Here is a 16979-nt window from a genome sequence, read left to right on the forward strand (position 1 = left end):
CACTGCTAACGATTATTACGATATTATCTCATTGACTACTGTACACTCATTAAACTTTATCCTCAACTGGCCTCTGGGCCTTGGTAAGAGGTGACTCTTTTGTATATATATATATATATATATATATACACTAAATGAAGCTAACAAAGAACATACCAATTACAGAGCAATCTTATTAAGATAGATTAAAGCTCAACACGGTTAAGAGGGGCAATTATGTAAATAAAATAATAAATGAAGAATAAAAGTTCTATATAATTTTATCATATCATCAGATCAATAAGAAAAGAATAAAATAGCAAAACCCATTTAGGTCATGGCATTTCTAAGCTAAATGCTTCTCATCAGAAGAGAAGGGCCAACATTATACAAAATATATAAAAAGTATTGTCCCACTGACTACCGTACACTCATTAACCCTTATCCTTGAGTAGCCTCCGGTAAGAGGTGGCTCTTTTGTAAAAGTATATATATATATATATATATATATATATATATATATATTAAATGAAGCTAACAAAAACACATATCAATTACAAAGCAAATTTATCAAAATAGAAAAGGCTCAACATGGTTAAGAGGAGCAATTATGTATAATAAATAAAAGATGAGGAATAAATGTTCTGTATAATTTTATCATATCATCAGATCAATAAGGAAAGAATAAAAGAGAAAAAACCTCTTTAGGTTATGACATTTCAAAGATAAATGCTTCTCATCAGAAGAGACGAGCCAACATTATACAAAATATAAAATATAAATAAAAGCTGTCTTAAGAAGATTTAGATTAAAAATAAAGGAATTATATATAAGGACATATGAAATAACTACGAATTAGTTCATTCCATCCGTCATTTTTAATCCTCTCTTAACTTTATTTCTTACAATATATACAACTTATTAACCTTTAACCTTGAGTGTCTTTTGACCTTGTTAATGCTGACTCATTTGTATGAAACTGATAGACCGAGCCCCTCATTCAGATGCAAATACACATCTAAACAAAAGATGATGAGTTTTAATTTCCTCTTCATCTTGCCATTCAAAGAATTGCAGCCAAGGGTGTCCATTTCATCCACCTTTGTTTCCAGAGATTCCCAGGATTATTGGTGTCACGTGTGGAAGAAGATGAAGAAAAGGATTTTTGATATTAACTTCATTAGTTATATCGAATGTGACAGACAACTTCCGGAACTGTAATTAGCATCTACACATGATCTGTATCATTAATTCAAAAAAATGAAAACATCAAACACACCATCATCACCATCTATAGCTCTCTATCTATTTGACTAATGATGCTAAAGATGCTGATTAGCATCATCATCTTTTTATTTCTTCCCTTATTTCTTATTAATCCTCCAAATTCTTTATTCATCAGCAAATCTCCAATATTTAAGCATCCTTTCTCGTTTGCTTTTTATACATCTGAAGTAGATATAAATTTTACCGATACGTCATATGAAAAAAATAAATTCCCAAAGTATTTTACATGAGGATTTTTTCTATGAAAATCGCTCCAGACAAGGCATGAAGCCACCTGATTGATAAGATGTTTCTGAAATTTTTAGATGAGAACTGATTATTGTATTATTAGGATTATTCGAACTACTGTTGTCATCTTGAGTGTTATTTTCACAACGTTTCAGTCGATGTTACTTTCAATTTTCTGCAGGTACCTCTTGTGGAAATTGGGAATCTTTCTGTCGAACTCGGGAATCTACACAGAATTTCAAATGTAAGCCTTTATTTAATCCACGGCGGAGTAGTATGCTCTTGTTTCATCGACCATGACTGAGTAGAAGTCTTAAGTAAGTCACAATTGTATTCTTAGTATCGCCCGTACTGAGGATTGAACCTTCAACCACCGGAAGAGTGTCATTGATAACTGGCTTTACCAATTACTTTATCTGTTACCGCACGAGTTCTTATAATGCCAATAATATGGATTATTTGGATCATTCAGACTACTATTATCTTTCATATGCACGTGCGGCGGAATGGTTAATCCATTGCCAAGGTTGCTGGAAAAATGGTAGGATCCTTCTACCGCTCCAGTAGATATCTCGCTCCTGATTCAATTCTCTACTTATATAAAAGCCAGGTAGAGCCAACGATGCAGTACTGTTGCCACATCCGGGCAGGAGCTGCAAGAAGCAGCTTATCCTCCCTTGCGTTGCGAGTCTGTCTGCTTTATCGTTATTTTCATGGCAGGTGCTCGTCTGAGCTTCAATCTATGGTTCCCGCTCTCCAAACTTTCGCGAAAAACACTAGTCCAGTCAAAATCGCTATCATTATTTTCCCACACTCTTTATTTGTGCCTAAATCTAAATGTAGATTCCATAAACAAAGCTTCTTTCTTAAAACTGAGGAACTCTCTTCCGTTGCCCTGTTTTACAGCTGACTACAATCTGATTGTCTTCAAGTCTAACGTAAACATTATCCTCGAGTGGCCTCCAGGCCTTGATAAGTGGTGATTCCTGTGTAAAAAAAAGTGGTGTTTAACTGTCAGTTCTAAGTCATAGTTTATGATCTGCTGTACACACACACGCACACACACACACACACACACACACACACACACATATATATATATATATATATATATATATATATATATATATATATATACTAAGTTATAAAATATATATGGCGATTAAGCTACACTGAATATTCCGCGTTTCATCCACTCTAGGATTCTTCAGGCTTTTCATCCACTCTAGGATTCTTCCGGCTTATTCGCCATATACATTTTATAACTGACTAACAAGCTCTACCTACTTATTGGGCACTTTTGAAGTAAATACTTAAAGTTTACGCATAAATCTATACTTTCGTATATTAATTTTATGTGAGTAAATTAAGTAGTTATATATATATATATATATATATATATATATATATATATGTATAATGGCTGAATAAATTATTTTCCTAGATGTAAATCCAATGAACTCGCGTAATTATTAAAGAATGCTCAATGGGGGAGGAAGAGGTTAAAATAATGCCAACAGCTTGACCACATGGGATCGTACTTCCCCCTCTTTCTTCAACCTTCCCATCCCTACTCCCTTTCTTCACGCCACTCTTCAAAAATCTCTACTGATCACATTCACAAAGTTTACACCCCCACTTTCTTCAGAACGTAAACCACACCCGAATATATTTTATGAAAAACGAATGTAATCTTTACTCTCCTTTAAATATCGCCCCATTTTTGATCTGATGAAGTGGTCTCTTTGCATTGCGAGTCTGCTGAAACATGTATGCACATATATAACTAATAATGTTCATATTATAAAGAGACTACATGTATATATATATATCTATATATATATATAATATAATATATATAATATATATATATAATATATATATATATATGTATATATATGTGTGTGTGTGTGATTGCAACGTCTTGTCAGACGAGTGCCACTCCCTCAGACACTTAAAGTCCATGAGCCCCAAAATGACGTCCATCGCCACAGGACCATTTTATAGCCAAATGCCTGAGTGGGTATCTATACACAGATGATGTTACAGAGTCTTAGCTTTGTACGACAGCTAAGTCTCTCTCTCTCTCTCTCTCTCTCTCTCTCTCGGTTCAAAATGTTGAGATCCAGCAACAAGCAAGAGCAAGATAGCCAGCAACATGTTAAACTGCAAACCAGCTCAATGCGGGTACTGGTCTCCCGCTTTATGGTTTTTTAAATCAGAGATTTGCTTCTCCTAGAAAGGTTGCCTTCAACGCGGCTTATAGGAGCCCTCTCCACCCCAACACACACATACATACACACAAACATACACGGTGCTAGTTCGCCGTTGACCCTGAAAAAGGAGTCATTCGCTCTTTGGAAGGTCTTGTTTTTAATCCTTCAGGGAGACCAGCCACCTTCCTCACCAAACAAGTTTGGTGGGGGAACCAGTTCGATCGCCAGTGACCCGACCATGAGGCAGATAGTACTGGGTTACATGGTACCGGTAGCATATGACATGACCTGACACACCTATATATATATATATATATATATATATATATATATATATATATATATATATATGGCTACCCCCCCCAAAAAAAAAACAAAAGCTAAATGGAAGCTATCTAGAACATATGCTGTAGAACGGAGAAAAAAAGGCCAAAGATCCTAGTGTTTTGATGTGATGTTTTGAATATAATAAACTAGTTATGACCAAAGTTTCATTTCATTTGGACAAAACAGTAAGAAACGGGGCCTCATTAAAGTTGGAGCCTGTTTTTTTAGGTCACCCTGTATATACATATATATATGCATATATATATATATATATATATATATATATATATATATATATATATACATATATATACATATATATATATACATATATATATGTATATATATACATATATATATACATATATATATACATATATATATACATATATATATACATATATATATATGTATATATATATATATATATATATATATATATATATATATATATATATATCACTCACTCCACAACGCTATTCACATCTTTCATTCTGAAATAGAACAAAGAAAATCTTTTCATAACAATGTATTTTTAAATATTGTACTAGTATTTCACTTCCTTCAATTTAATCATCATCTCTAGGAAATTTTGAAATAACGACGAAACGTTGATGAACATATAACTTGGCTTGGACGAAACGTTGATGAACATATAACATGTATATATACAGGGTGTCCACAAAGTCTGGCTACATTATGTAGCCAGACTTTGTGGAAGCATCTTGTAGATCAGCGGTTCTCCACCTTTTTTGACCCATGGACCTCTTTTCCCTTCTTTTTTTTTCTTGGTGGACCCCCTTATAATTTTTGGTCATAAAACAATATTCTATTTCTCAATATAATTTTTTGAGCTTTTAATAAACAAATAAATATTATATAATTAAACTTTATTTTTAAATGAAAACTAATTTAATGCAAATAAAGTATTTTACAACAATTATAATTATGAAAACTTGATTAACGCTAACTGTTTTTTGTGTTTTTGTTTTTGTAAATTCACGTAATGGAATGAATGTGTGTGTGTGTGTGTGTGTGTGTGTGTGTGTGTGTGTGTGTGTGTGTGTGTGTGTGTGTGTGTGTGTGTGTGTGTGTGTGGTTTTGGTACTTATGCAGGATAAGGGCCGTGCTATTTTGTAGATAGGATTTTTAAGTTATACTCAATTTTTACGGTATGTTTTGTTCCATTAAATTGTTAGGTGAATGTACATACATCTCAACCTTTTCCCGGCTATCGCCCCCAAAGCTATTTTTGACTTAAGTTAATTCATAATCGCCTCCAAGAATAAATAATAACAAATATTGTAATTATGACTAACCAACACTAGAAACATTTTGTACATGCAAATGGAAAACAAATTAATTAAAAATAATTTTATTGCAAATTTACAAGAAATGTAGAGAGTCTAACTAGTGTGAGCCCTGAGATTGGTAATGTTTCGCTAAAAATTCAATGTCAGGTTTAATATTACTCAGCAGATACGAATATCTCCACAAGAAATAATGTCAAATCTGTTTTGTTCCTTCTGTAAAATGTGATTCAGCGCTGAATCCAGTTTCGACAAGATATGATGTTGGGAAACACAAAAGGATTTTCGACATTTGTGACCACAAATTTGGATACAGTGATTTTACAGTGTTTGATTACCAAAATGCACACAAAGTTTCTCTTTTGAACTTGATTTGCAATTCATCATTGCATTTTATCTCGATGATTTCCTCCTGGATATTTTCGTGTGCACTGAGAGGATCACAATCGAATGGGTCAATCATCCATGGCTCAATAGTGAAGTCAAATAAATCGGAAAATCTGATTTCTTGATCATTTTTCATGGCTGACAGATGGTTACAATAAATAATGTCATTTTCACATAAGTTGATTTCCGCTAGTTCGGGTGTATTATCAAATTGCCTTCGTTTTAAATTAATTTGAAACATATTAAGTTTTTCAACAAAAGCTCTCATCACCCGTTTACAGTCTATCAGGGTTATCATTTTTCCTTGCAGCAGAAGAGAGACTTCATTTAACTTACGGAAGATCCAACTAAGATAGTGTATATTTTTCTTTTGAGCTTGAATTTCGATAGCTAAGTCTGACTGTCCTTCTGTTTGTAGGGATACAACTATTGCATTAAATAAGTTTACAAATCAGTGTGTCACCGTCCGACATTAGTTCCGGATATTGAGTTAGTGTTTTGTTTATGTAAATATGAACGAATCTGTAATATAACAGAGCGAATGAAAATTGTAAACACTTGTAAGATAATGTCACTGGAGAATCGGATTTACTGAAATAAATTGAATATTCAAAACTGACAATTCATTTATAAGAGAGCAATTCATAGGTCACGTGACCAAAGTTTCGCACTAATAGTTTAGCTACGCGTTTATAATTTAAAAATTTTTAAAAAAATTTACTCGCAAAAATGTCAAAATTTTTCACAGATAAAATTGATTGAAAATCGCCCCCCAAAATTTGATTTTCGCCCACTAGGGGGCGATTCGCCCCCGGTTGAGAACCGCTGCTGTAGATTATGAAGACAGACTTTGTGGGCACCCTGTATATATATATATATATATATATATATATATATATATATATATATATATATATATATATATATATTCTAATATACGCAAGGCTTTTTTAGACTACATATTGGGGTTTTAGATGTGTATCGCTAGTTTTCCCTCCTGCTATCTATTTCTTTGGCTGGTGCGAAAGGTATTTTAAGTTTTTTTCCGCATCTTTATGTATAGGTCTGCTGTTTAAGATAAATGAACACTTTTATTTCTGGTTTACTCTCTAAAATTATTATAGTTTCATGTTCATCGTTTTCAATGGCAAGGTCCGCACTTCCGCTAGCGTAAAAAGATATTGTGTCCGTTTTTTTCTCCAGTCAAATCGGCAAATTTTGAAATCACACAAGTCCAGACTATTTTACTATTTGGACAAAAAAACAAATAAAAATAGAAACAGAAAAACTCACCGCATCTTGTAAGATTCTCCTGCTTCATAACTCACCTATAAATATCAAAATAGAAATATTAATCTTTATTTACCATCATAGGTGTGTGTGTATTGGGAATCACTTGCATCGCAATTTTTATTTAAAACTACTGTTTAAGCTTAATGAAAATAAAGTGTACCGGACAATACTGGGTAAAGACAGCTAGCATAATGTAAAACGATTAAAGTCCTACACAGATTGAAAATTATGTTTTATTATTGAAGCTACAAATGTGGTTGCAATCAAAAGTGTAATACAAAATTTTTTGATACATTAAAAAATAATGCATTGTGGTCGTAAGGCTATGACAGTCTTGTGGGGAAAACAGCTGCGTACGAGACAACGTGAACAGAATACGAGCAAGACAATATTGAAAGATTTCAATAATTTTCAATTGCTCATTTACCAACATGTCGAACCAAGATGGTCTCGTGGTTTTATGTTTTTTTAATTTTCAAGGTATACATCCTTTTGAACAAGAATACTTAAAAAAAAAATAAAAACACTTGGTAGAGGTATGTTTATATCGGGGGACCGCAAGTAGTAGAGCAACTGTAGAGTAGATTCGCAGGAGCTCTTAAATTATTTTTGAAATGTGGATCGGCATTTTTGTTTGTTGTTATTAAATTATTGTTACAATATTTTACCAGTAAATATTATTATTATTGTTGTTATTATTATTATTATTATTATTATTATTATTATTATTATTATTATTATTATTATTATTCACTCACTCACTAGGAGTTTTCACACAGGCTAATATCAAAGATTTCTCTTTGAGAACAACCTCTGGTGTTCCTTCGAGTCTGAGTGACAACAAGTCTCCCCAGATTTCCAGTACTATCAACCTCTTTTGATAATATTGCCAAATAAATTTGCGTTATTGCAACAACCATTTACCACTTATTTCTTATTGGTAGCGACCATTGGTCTTCACTGGAATTTGGGTGAAATAAGCCTCCCCAAGATCCCAGATCTCATCACACACATCCAGTAGATTTGGTTGGTTGTTTTTGTTTTACGGCATATCAACCCTTTTCAGGTTATTTAATGCCGAATCCAAAGATTTTGAAGAAAAATTTTTTTATGGGATATATTTGTTGTTTTCACGTCGGTTTCTATTTAACCCATAGTTGGGATCCTAACAGGTACTCTGGGTCAGAGTGGACCTGGGAGCAATGGCAATTAAAGGGTGGCTCCACACTCCCCAAAGCCTGCAAACTGGGGCCTCACCACTGGATATAGTTTAAGGTCATATCCAGGACCCCCATTGAGGGACTTTTACCCTTTGCAGGGAGGCAGTCGGTGTATTCTAATGCCCCACCGATAGAGCCACATCCAGTAGAAGTTTGGTTAGTATTTCTCTCCTCGATCTTTCCCTCCCTTTATGATATAAGTTGATGCCGTTACTGTTTTTTTGTTTTTTTTGATGGGGGAGTAAATTATAATTATACAGTTTCTATATTTTTTATTCCTTGTAGAATTCCTTTGGGTTTCACCTATGTAGCAGTTTCTGTATGTTTGATTAGCGGCTTTGGTTCAAGTGCATTATTTTCCAAATTCAAGGGATTTTCTTAATATTTCAGCCGTTTTCATTATTGTTGTCAGTTGTATCTTCTCAGCCATTTCTTTGATTACAATTTCTCTCACGTTTTGTTCCAAATTTTTGGTATTGTTCCTAGTGCTTTTACTATTATTGGTGTTATCTTGGCTTTTTCCATCTTTCATATTCCTTTCAGCTCTCTGGCTAGCTCTGTGTTTTTACTCCACTTTCCAGCCTCCTCGATATTCACCCTGTGGTCTGCTAGAACAGCAAAATTTACGATTTGGTAGGTCTTTTCCTTATTGTTAATTATTACGATATCCGGTCTTCTTGCTTGGATGGGTTAATCTGTGTGTACGTCCATGTCCCATAGGAGTTTATGACTTTCGTTTTCAAATGCTGTCGGTTTGTGTTTATACCATTTGTCTAGGTGTTCAATATTCAGATGTTTGCACAATTCCCTTCTCTACTTGATCGTATCTATTCTTATAATCTTTTTTTTTAATTCCCGAACAAGGCACATTACCATTTTGATGTAAGGGGTTACTATCGAGCCCATAAGTTTCAGGGTTGCTACGTAGGGCTTTGAGCAGCAAGATGTCTGTTCACATTACACTTGAACACATGTCAGTAGAGTTGGGGAAACAGGAACCCGGAAAGTCGTTCCAAAGTCTAGAAGTTCTGGAAAAAAAAACTATTAGAGTAGAAGGCTTTCTGAAATCTAGGGATCTCTACTGTGTAGGGGTGGGATTTTGCTGCTTATCGGGTTTGTTGGGGTATTCACGTCGAGGAGGTACACGGCTTGTAGTTTGTTGAATCATCCACCATAAAAAAAAACTTGTAAAACAGGCAGAGGGATGTAGCATTTTGTCGATGGAACAGAGACTGGAGCCTAGATGACAGTTTAGGACCTATCAAGTTGGCAACGCTCTTTTGAACCCTGTCTAGGAGTGAGAGACTAGTAGTGAATGCACCAGCCCAAATATGACAACAGTGCTCTATACATGGTTGAATGATGCCTTGCATAGGTACAGAATACTTGCAGGCATAAGTAAGCATGGAAGAGAGAACCTATCTTCTTCGCAGCAGCCCTGGCAATGCTCTCAATGTATCTGTTCCAACTCATATTTTCTGTGAATGTTAAACTGAAGAGTCTTAGTTTTCTACATTCACTTATGTGATTAATTGTTTCGTCTTTGTTTACATTTGTCTGCATTTGCTGTTTTCTTGTGTTTTCTTGATCTGTGTTTTGAGGTAGTTGGTTCTAATTACATTATTTTGTGTGGTTGTCATTAGGAATCCAGTTTCTTTCTTTAGGTTTCCTTTTTGTAGTCATGTTCAAGTGGTTTTGTTAGTTTACATTTTGTCACCCCCATGAATCGTCCATATAGCTGGTTCTCTATGTTTCTTTTCTCGTCCTATCCCTTTTGTCTCTCTTTTCTGTTTTGTTCTTCTTTTCAATGTCGCTTGCTGTGGTAATTATCCTTTCAGTGTTTGCATTATCTATTTTTCTCATTCTTTTTTCGTGTTATTTATAGAGTCTTCCATATAAACCAGCTCTCTTCTTTCATCTTTCCTCGTCATGTACAGTCCATCGGGATCATCCTTTGGGTATAATACATTGTCCATGATCATAAGTTTCCTGGTCTTCTGGTCGAGATGTTTCAGTTCTTCTTTGGCCCAACCTATAAACGGTCCAGAGTATCTTACTAGTGACACTGCGCATGTGTTTATAGTTTTTTTTAAAGTTTATACTGTATACGTTTCTTTCTAGGAGTTTTCTTGTTTTTTCTGGGTTATTCCTTCCCAATTTTTATACTATTATTATTATTCACTCACTAGGAGTTTTCACACAATTCTCTTTGAAAACAATATGTGTTCCCTGGAGTCTCACTGACAACAAGTCTTCCCAGATTTCCAGTACTCCCAATCTTACTATATACTATTTGAAATTAATTTGCATGATCACAACAACCATTTACCATTGATTGCTCGTTGGTAGAATTTGAGTGGCAATAATACTCCCCAAGGTCCCAGTCCTCTTTGCACTCATCTAGTGGAAGCCTGGTTAATGCTTTCTCTCCTCGGTCCTTTCATCTTCCTTGATACTCCTTGATGATGCCGTCATTTTTTTTTTGTGGGGAGTAATTTATAATTATACAGTTTCTCTTTTCTTGATTCCTTGTAGAATTTCTTTGTGTTTTGCTTCTGTAGCAATTATTAAAGGAAAGAAGCTTAGTTTTGGCAGCATTAAATGTTAACATTCATTTACGGTCCCATTCCACTACAGACTAGCGGTCTTCCTCTATGGTTTTAAGCATTTTCTTAGATATGGGTTCATTCAGTTACCCCTTGAGTCTATTATAGAACGTGGTATCATCAGCAAATATACCCGTTTCAGAGACAATATAAAACTAGCTAAACTACACATCTGTGAAAGTTATTTCAGTGTCTTTCTGAAGATTAAAGATAAGTTAAAAAAGACCACCGGCTATTAGAGGCAAGGTGTTCAAAACCTCTAAAACAAATACAGAGATGTTGTGCACTTTATTATCTTTTATCGAAATCGCTCCGGACAAGGCATGGAGTCACTTGATTCAAGGAGCAAACAAGAACAAAAGATGATCATCGCAAAGACAAGAGATGCCTATTGACTTGGAAAGAAGCTACTGGATCAAAACAGCGAGCTGATACGGACCACTAGATCAATTGTTTCCCTCTAGAGCACAATACTAGGGGACTGCTTCCCAGCTGACTATAACATAGCTGTTTTCCATTATTACCCATCATCATGGTGTTGTCTCGGCGTTTAACTGACACTCATTAACCCTTATCCTGGATAGGCCCTTTAGTCTTGATAATTAGTGACCCCTAATGTAATAAAAGGTTTTAGGTATGCATCAGTTGGAGTAATACCTTCAAAGTGGACAGACAGACAAACATTTCCTCTTTTATGTTATTTAGATTAATCAGGCAATTGTTCTAATTTTGAGTGTTATTTGCACAATGTTTCGATCAATGTAACCTTCGGCTTTCTTCAGGTGTACACGTTGCCATGTTGTATAAGGAGAAAATGGGGTTAACTCTACCTCCAAGGTTTCTAAGAACTTAAAATTAGTTAATGAATTTAATTAAACTTTTAAACATAAATAGTTTTGAAATAAGATTTCCTAGCGTTTTGCTTGATAATTATATATATATATATATATATATATATATATATATTTTTTTTTTTTTTTGTAGATTCATTTTCAACCAGATCCAAAAATACGAAACCTTGGAGGTAGAGTTAATCTCATTTTCACCTTTCCAAACATGGCGACTCTTACATCTGAAGAAAGTCCGAGGATACATCGACCGAACCGTTGGACAGATAACACTTAAGATGAAGCACATTGTTCGATTAATTCAACTTACAAACGTTCATACCTCTCCTTCAAAATTCAGAACTATAATATTTTATTTATATAGATTATGAAAGCTGACGTAAAATTTATTCATATTTCTTTTTTTTTTTCCCCCAAATGCGCCATCACAATTGCTTGTGGGAATTGAAAGGATCCTTCAAAATAATGAATTCTTAAGCTTTTAAGTTCAGAGATTTAATTTAGAAAAAAAAAAGAAAAAAAAAGATGGCAATTTTGTTAAGAGCTTTCAGAATAAAAATGATAATCATGCGAATTTATAATTTCAAAAATGTCTTCAATTAATGTTAATTTGCATAATTCGTTGCCGAAATGATTTTTGCTTTTGTAAATGTTTTGTTCAGATATTTTTCAAATTGCATCGAAAGAATTCTAGAATAATCCTCACAAGCACATGCACACATACATTTACGCACATATAAAGTTGAACACATTTATAAGTATATATATATATATATATATATATATATATATATATATATATATATATATATATATATATAGTGTATCACAAAAGTGAGTACACCCCTCACATTTTTTCAAATATTTAAGTATATCTCTTCATGAAACAACACTGAAAAAATGATTTTTTGACACAATGAAAAGTAGTCTGCCTGCAGCAGATATAACAGAGTTAATTTATTTTCCCCTCAAAATAACTCCAAATATAACCATTAAAAGCTAAATCCCTGGCAACAGAAGTGAGTATATCCCTTACGAAAAGTTGTCAATTTTAACATACAACATGTCAACACACTGGAAGGCTCTTCAACTTTTCAATTATGACGTTGTGGAGCTGGAATATTTGAGACTTTCCGCACCTCCACTTTCTGCTTGAGTTCAAGTCTAGAGACATGCTTGGCATCACCTTTAACCTCAGCCTCTTCAGTAAAGCAGTGGTTGTCTTGGATGTGTGTTTTGGGTCATTGTCATGCAGGAACACTGCTATGCGACCCAGATTCTGGAGGGAAGGGATCATGCTCTGCTGCAGTATTTGACAGTACATGTTGGACTTCATGTTTCACTCAATGAAATATAACCCTCCAATACCTGCAGCACACATGCAGCCCCAGACCATGACATTCTCACCACCATGCTTGACTGTAGGCATGACACACTTATCTTTGTACTCCTCAAATTGGTGTGCATGGTTGTCACCCCAAGAGGAAGCCTCTTCTGAAGGTAATACATAAGAAAGCTCGCAAACAGTTTGCTGAAGACATGTCAACAAAACCCATAGATTACTGGAATCAGATCCTATGGTCTGATGTGATGAAATTTAATTTGTTTGGTTCTGATGGTCTTAAGAATGTGTGGCGGTGACCAGGTGAGGAGTACAAAGATAAATTTGTCAGCTTACAGGCAAGCATGATGGTGGGAATGTCATGACCTTGGGCTGCATGCGGTGTTCCAGCATGACAATGACCCAAAACACACATCCAAGACAACCACTGATTTACTGAAGAGGCTGAGGGTAAAGATGATGGACTGACCAAGCATGTCTCCAGACTTGAATCCAATAGAACATCTTTGGGACATTCTCAAGCAGAAGGTGGATGTGTGCAAAGTCTCAGATATCCGCCAGCTCCGTAATATCGTAATTGCAGAGAGGAAGAGCATTCCAGTGGCTACATGTGAAGCTCTGGTAAACTCCATGCCCAGCAAAGACAGTTTTGAATAATGATGATGGTCACACAAAATACTGAGAGTTGACATATTGTATGTAAATATTGACAACTTTTTGTAAGGGGGTGTAATCACATTTGTTGCCAGGGATTTAGCTTTTAATGGTTATATTTGGAGTTATTTTTAGGGGAAAATAAATTAACTCTGTTATATATGCTGCAGACAGACTATTTTCATTGTGTCAAAAAATCATTTTTTCAGCGTTGTTTCATGAAGAGATATACTTAACTATTTGGGAAATGTGAGGGGTGTACTCACTTTTGTGATACACTGTGTATATATATATATATATATATATATATATATATATATATATATATATATATATATATATATATATCCAATGTATATAATCTTGACAAATCGTTAAAGTTAGACACAAATAGCATTTTAGTTGACAAATAAAACTTTGCTTCTGATTCGCCAATTTTTATTAGTTATTGTTATACTGTGTTGTTTGCAATATAAAAACGTATTTATCTAAACTATAAAAAACAATCATAGAATGTAAAGTTATGCAAGTTTTTTGATTTCATTTGTGAATGAAACAGATATTACTATATAGTTTTGTTGCTATAAATATATTTTTATTATACTTCTAAGAACTTTTTTTTCAAAGGAGTCACCACTTATAAAGGCATGGGTCCACTCGATGATAAGGGTTAATGAGGGTACAGTAGTCAATGGGACGATATTGTAGTAATCGTTAGTAGTGGAAATTTGGTAAATTCGATTACTTGAGATGGTTCATCAAGAACTTGTTTACATTGGACTTGAAGACGCCTATATTGTACTCAGTTGGAAAGCAGGAAAACGGAACACTTCTAAGAAATAAGCTTTGTCCATGGAATCTACGTTTAGGTTTAGGCATGGATAAAGAGTGGGGGAAATTATTGATAGTAGTTTCAGCTAGATGAGTGTTTTTCGTGAAAGTCAGCCTGAGGAGGGGTACAGATTGGAGCTCAGACGAGCGCTTGCCATAAATATAACGATAAAGCAGAGACAGGCTCACAGCGTTTCTTCTATGGGAAAGATGTTGCAGGGAAGAGAAAAAGGCATTCCTCACTAGGCTACAAAGTCTATTTTGAACTCTGTCAAGGCAGCATCTGCTGCTTCTAACAGCTCCTGTCCAGATGTGGCAATAGTACTACATCCTTAGACACATTTGGCTCTTATACAGGTAGAGAATTGCATCAGCAGTGAGATATCTACTGGAAAGGTAAAACGATCCCACTATTTTTCCAGCAGCCTTGACAACAGATTTGATGCATGTGTTCCATATCAGATCAGGAGTAAAGGTCAGACCCTGACGTTTGTCAAAACATGGAGCCTCCCCAAGACGAGAGCTATTCATCTCAATTAATGCCAGACGGGGATCAGAGCGTTGATGATGGAAAGATAGAAGCTTGGTTTTAAATCCATTAAAATTAACCAGCCACCTCTTTCCCCATTACACCACATGATCAAGAGAGAGAATCAGAGAGAACTTGGTCGTTTATGGCCTTTGAAGTGTTGCCATAAATGGTAGTGTCGACAGCACCTCCACCTTCTGCTTGAAGATGCCCTAAAGATGTTCTATTGGATTCAAGTCTGGAGACATGCTTTGTCAGTCCATCACCTTTACTCTCAGCCTCTTCAGTAAAGCAGTGATTGTCTTGGCTGTCTACAAATGATCTTACAGTGTGATTTGGGATATCATTGATATAGATTAGAAAGAGAGTTGGACGCAGGATGGACGCTTGAATAGATTCCAGCACAAATACTGTGAGCTTCTGATTTTTGGTTGAGAAATGATTTAATAATTGGAAAGACATGAAAATGATTGAAAAATTGAAAAGCTGGAGATTTTGTGGAGTAGACCTTTATGTCCTAGAAAGGAAGCGTCCACCGAGAGATTCGCTAATTCTATGAGATATAACTGTTGGTACATCTGCAGTAGATCTAGCAGAATTGAAACCATCTTGCATATTACTGAGGAGGTTATTGTTGCTAAGGTGGTTGACTACTTCTCTATTTAACACAGATTCCAGCAACTTACTCATGACGCACAGGAGATTGGTCTGTATTGAGAGGGAGATGACCGATCACTTGAATTTTTAAATACAGGACTTACTGATGAGGTTTTCCAGGGTGCTCGAAAGCAATTCTCCTTAAGAAAACACTTAAACAGCTTTGTAAGTATAGCTGAAGCCTTTTGAGCACTATAATAGGAATGTCGTCAAGGCCAGTTGCTTTACTGGAATCAAGGTTTTTAATTAGCTTGATACTATTAATGTATTTAGTAAAAGTAAAAGCAAATACTGCTGTCTGTCTGTCTGTTTCTCTCTCTCTCACTCCATATATATATATATATATATATATATATATATATATATATATATATATATATATAATATAAAGCTGAATGTATGTGTGTGTGTGTGTGTGTGTGTGTGTGTGTGTGCGCCTGGTCACGACTAGGCAACCTCCGTGGCCTTTGGGCCAAGATCAAAGTGTAGTATCTGCATAACTATCTGTATAACTCCACATATAACACCTTGGTCAATGTAGGGGAAACCCTTCATACCAATTGTCACTATCCTGCTCCCCTACTCCCCGGGGAGTTGGTCCCTATTTCCCCTTCACTCCTCACATTAAAAATCGGCCTTGTGCCTAATTTGCTCGGTGGGGGAGCAAATAAATACCTGGTCACGACTAGGCAACCTCCGTGGCCTTTTGGCCAAGATCAAAGTGTAGTATCTGTTCTGGCAGATACTACACTTAAGATAATTTGTACCAGTCAATGGAGGGGAAACCCTCTATACTGGGACAATTATTATTTTTGGTAACCAGAGTGACCCCTTTTAGGGGAGCTGGTTTTTACCTCACATTAAAAACGGCCTTGTGCCTAATTTGCTCAGTGGGGGAGCAAATAAACACCATCTGTTCTGGCAGATACTACACTTAAGATAATTTGTACCAGTCAATGGAGGGGAAACCCTCTATACTGGGACAATTATTATTTTTGGTAACCAGAGTGACCCCTTTTTTCCTACTTTTAGGGGAGCTGGTTTTTACCTCACATTAAAAACGGCCTTGTGCCTAATTTGCTCAGTGGGGGAGCAAATAAACACCATCTGTTCCGGCAGATACTGCAAGCAAAGACCATATATGGGGGCAACCCCACATATAAGTTATTGGTCAATGTAGGGGCAACCCTTCATACCAATTGTCACTACCGAGCTCGCCTACTCCCCGGGGAGTTGGTCCCCATTTCTCCTTCACTCTTCACATT

General features: G+C 35.3%; 1 protein-coding gene across 1 annotated transcript in view; it reads right to left on the reverse strand.

Annotated features, from left to right (window-relative positions):
* The window catches only part of LOC145241983 (protocadherin beta-16-like), a 408640-nt gene that overhangs the window by 329799 nt on the left and 61862 nt on the right, over positions 1-16979 (reverse strand). Inside the window, exon 2 of the mRNA XM_080104855.1 lies at positions 7028-7062. The gene's annotated coding sequence lies outside the window, so the exon portion shown is untranslated. The remainder of the gene's footprint in view (positions 1-7027; positions 7063-16979) is intronic.

Source organism: Euprymna scolopes, chromosome 21 (genome assembly GCF_053919585.1).
Source record: "Euprymna scolopes isolate OS-2025 chromosome 21, ASM5391958v1, whole genome shotgun sequence".
Taxonomy (NCBI): Eukaryota; Metazoa; Mollusca; class Cephalopoda; order Sepiida; family Sepiolidae; genus Euprymna; species Euprymna scolopes.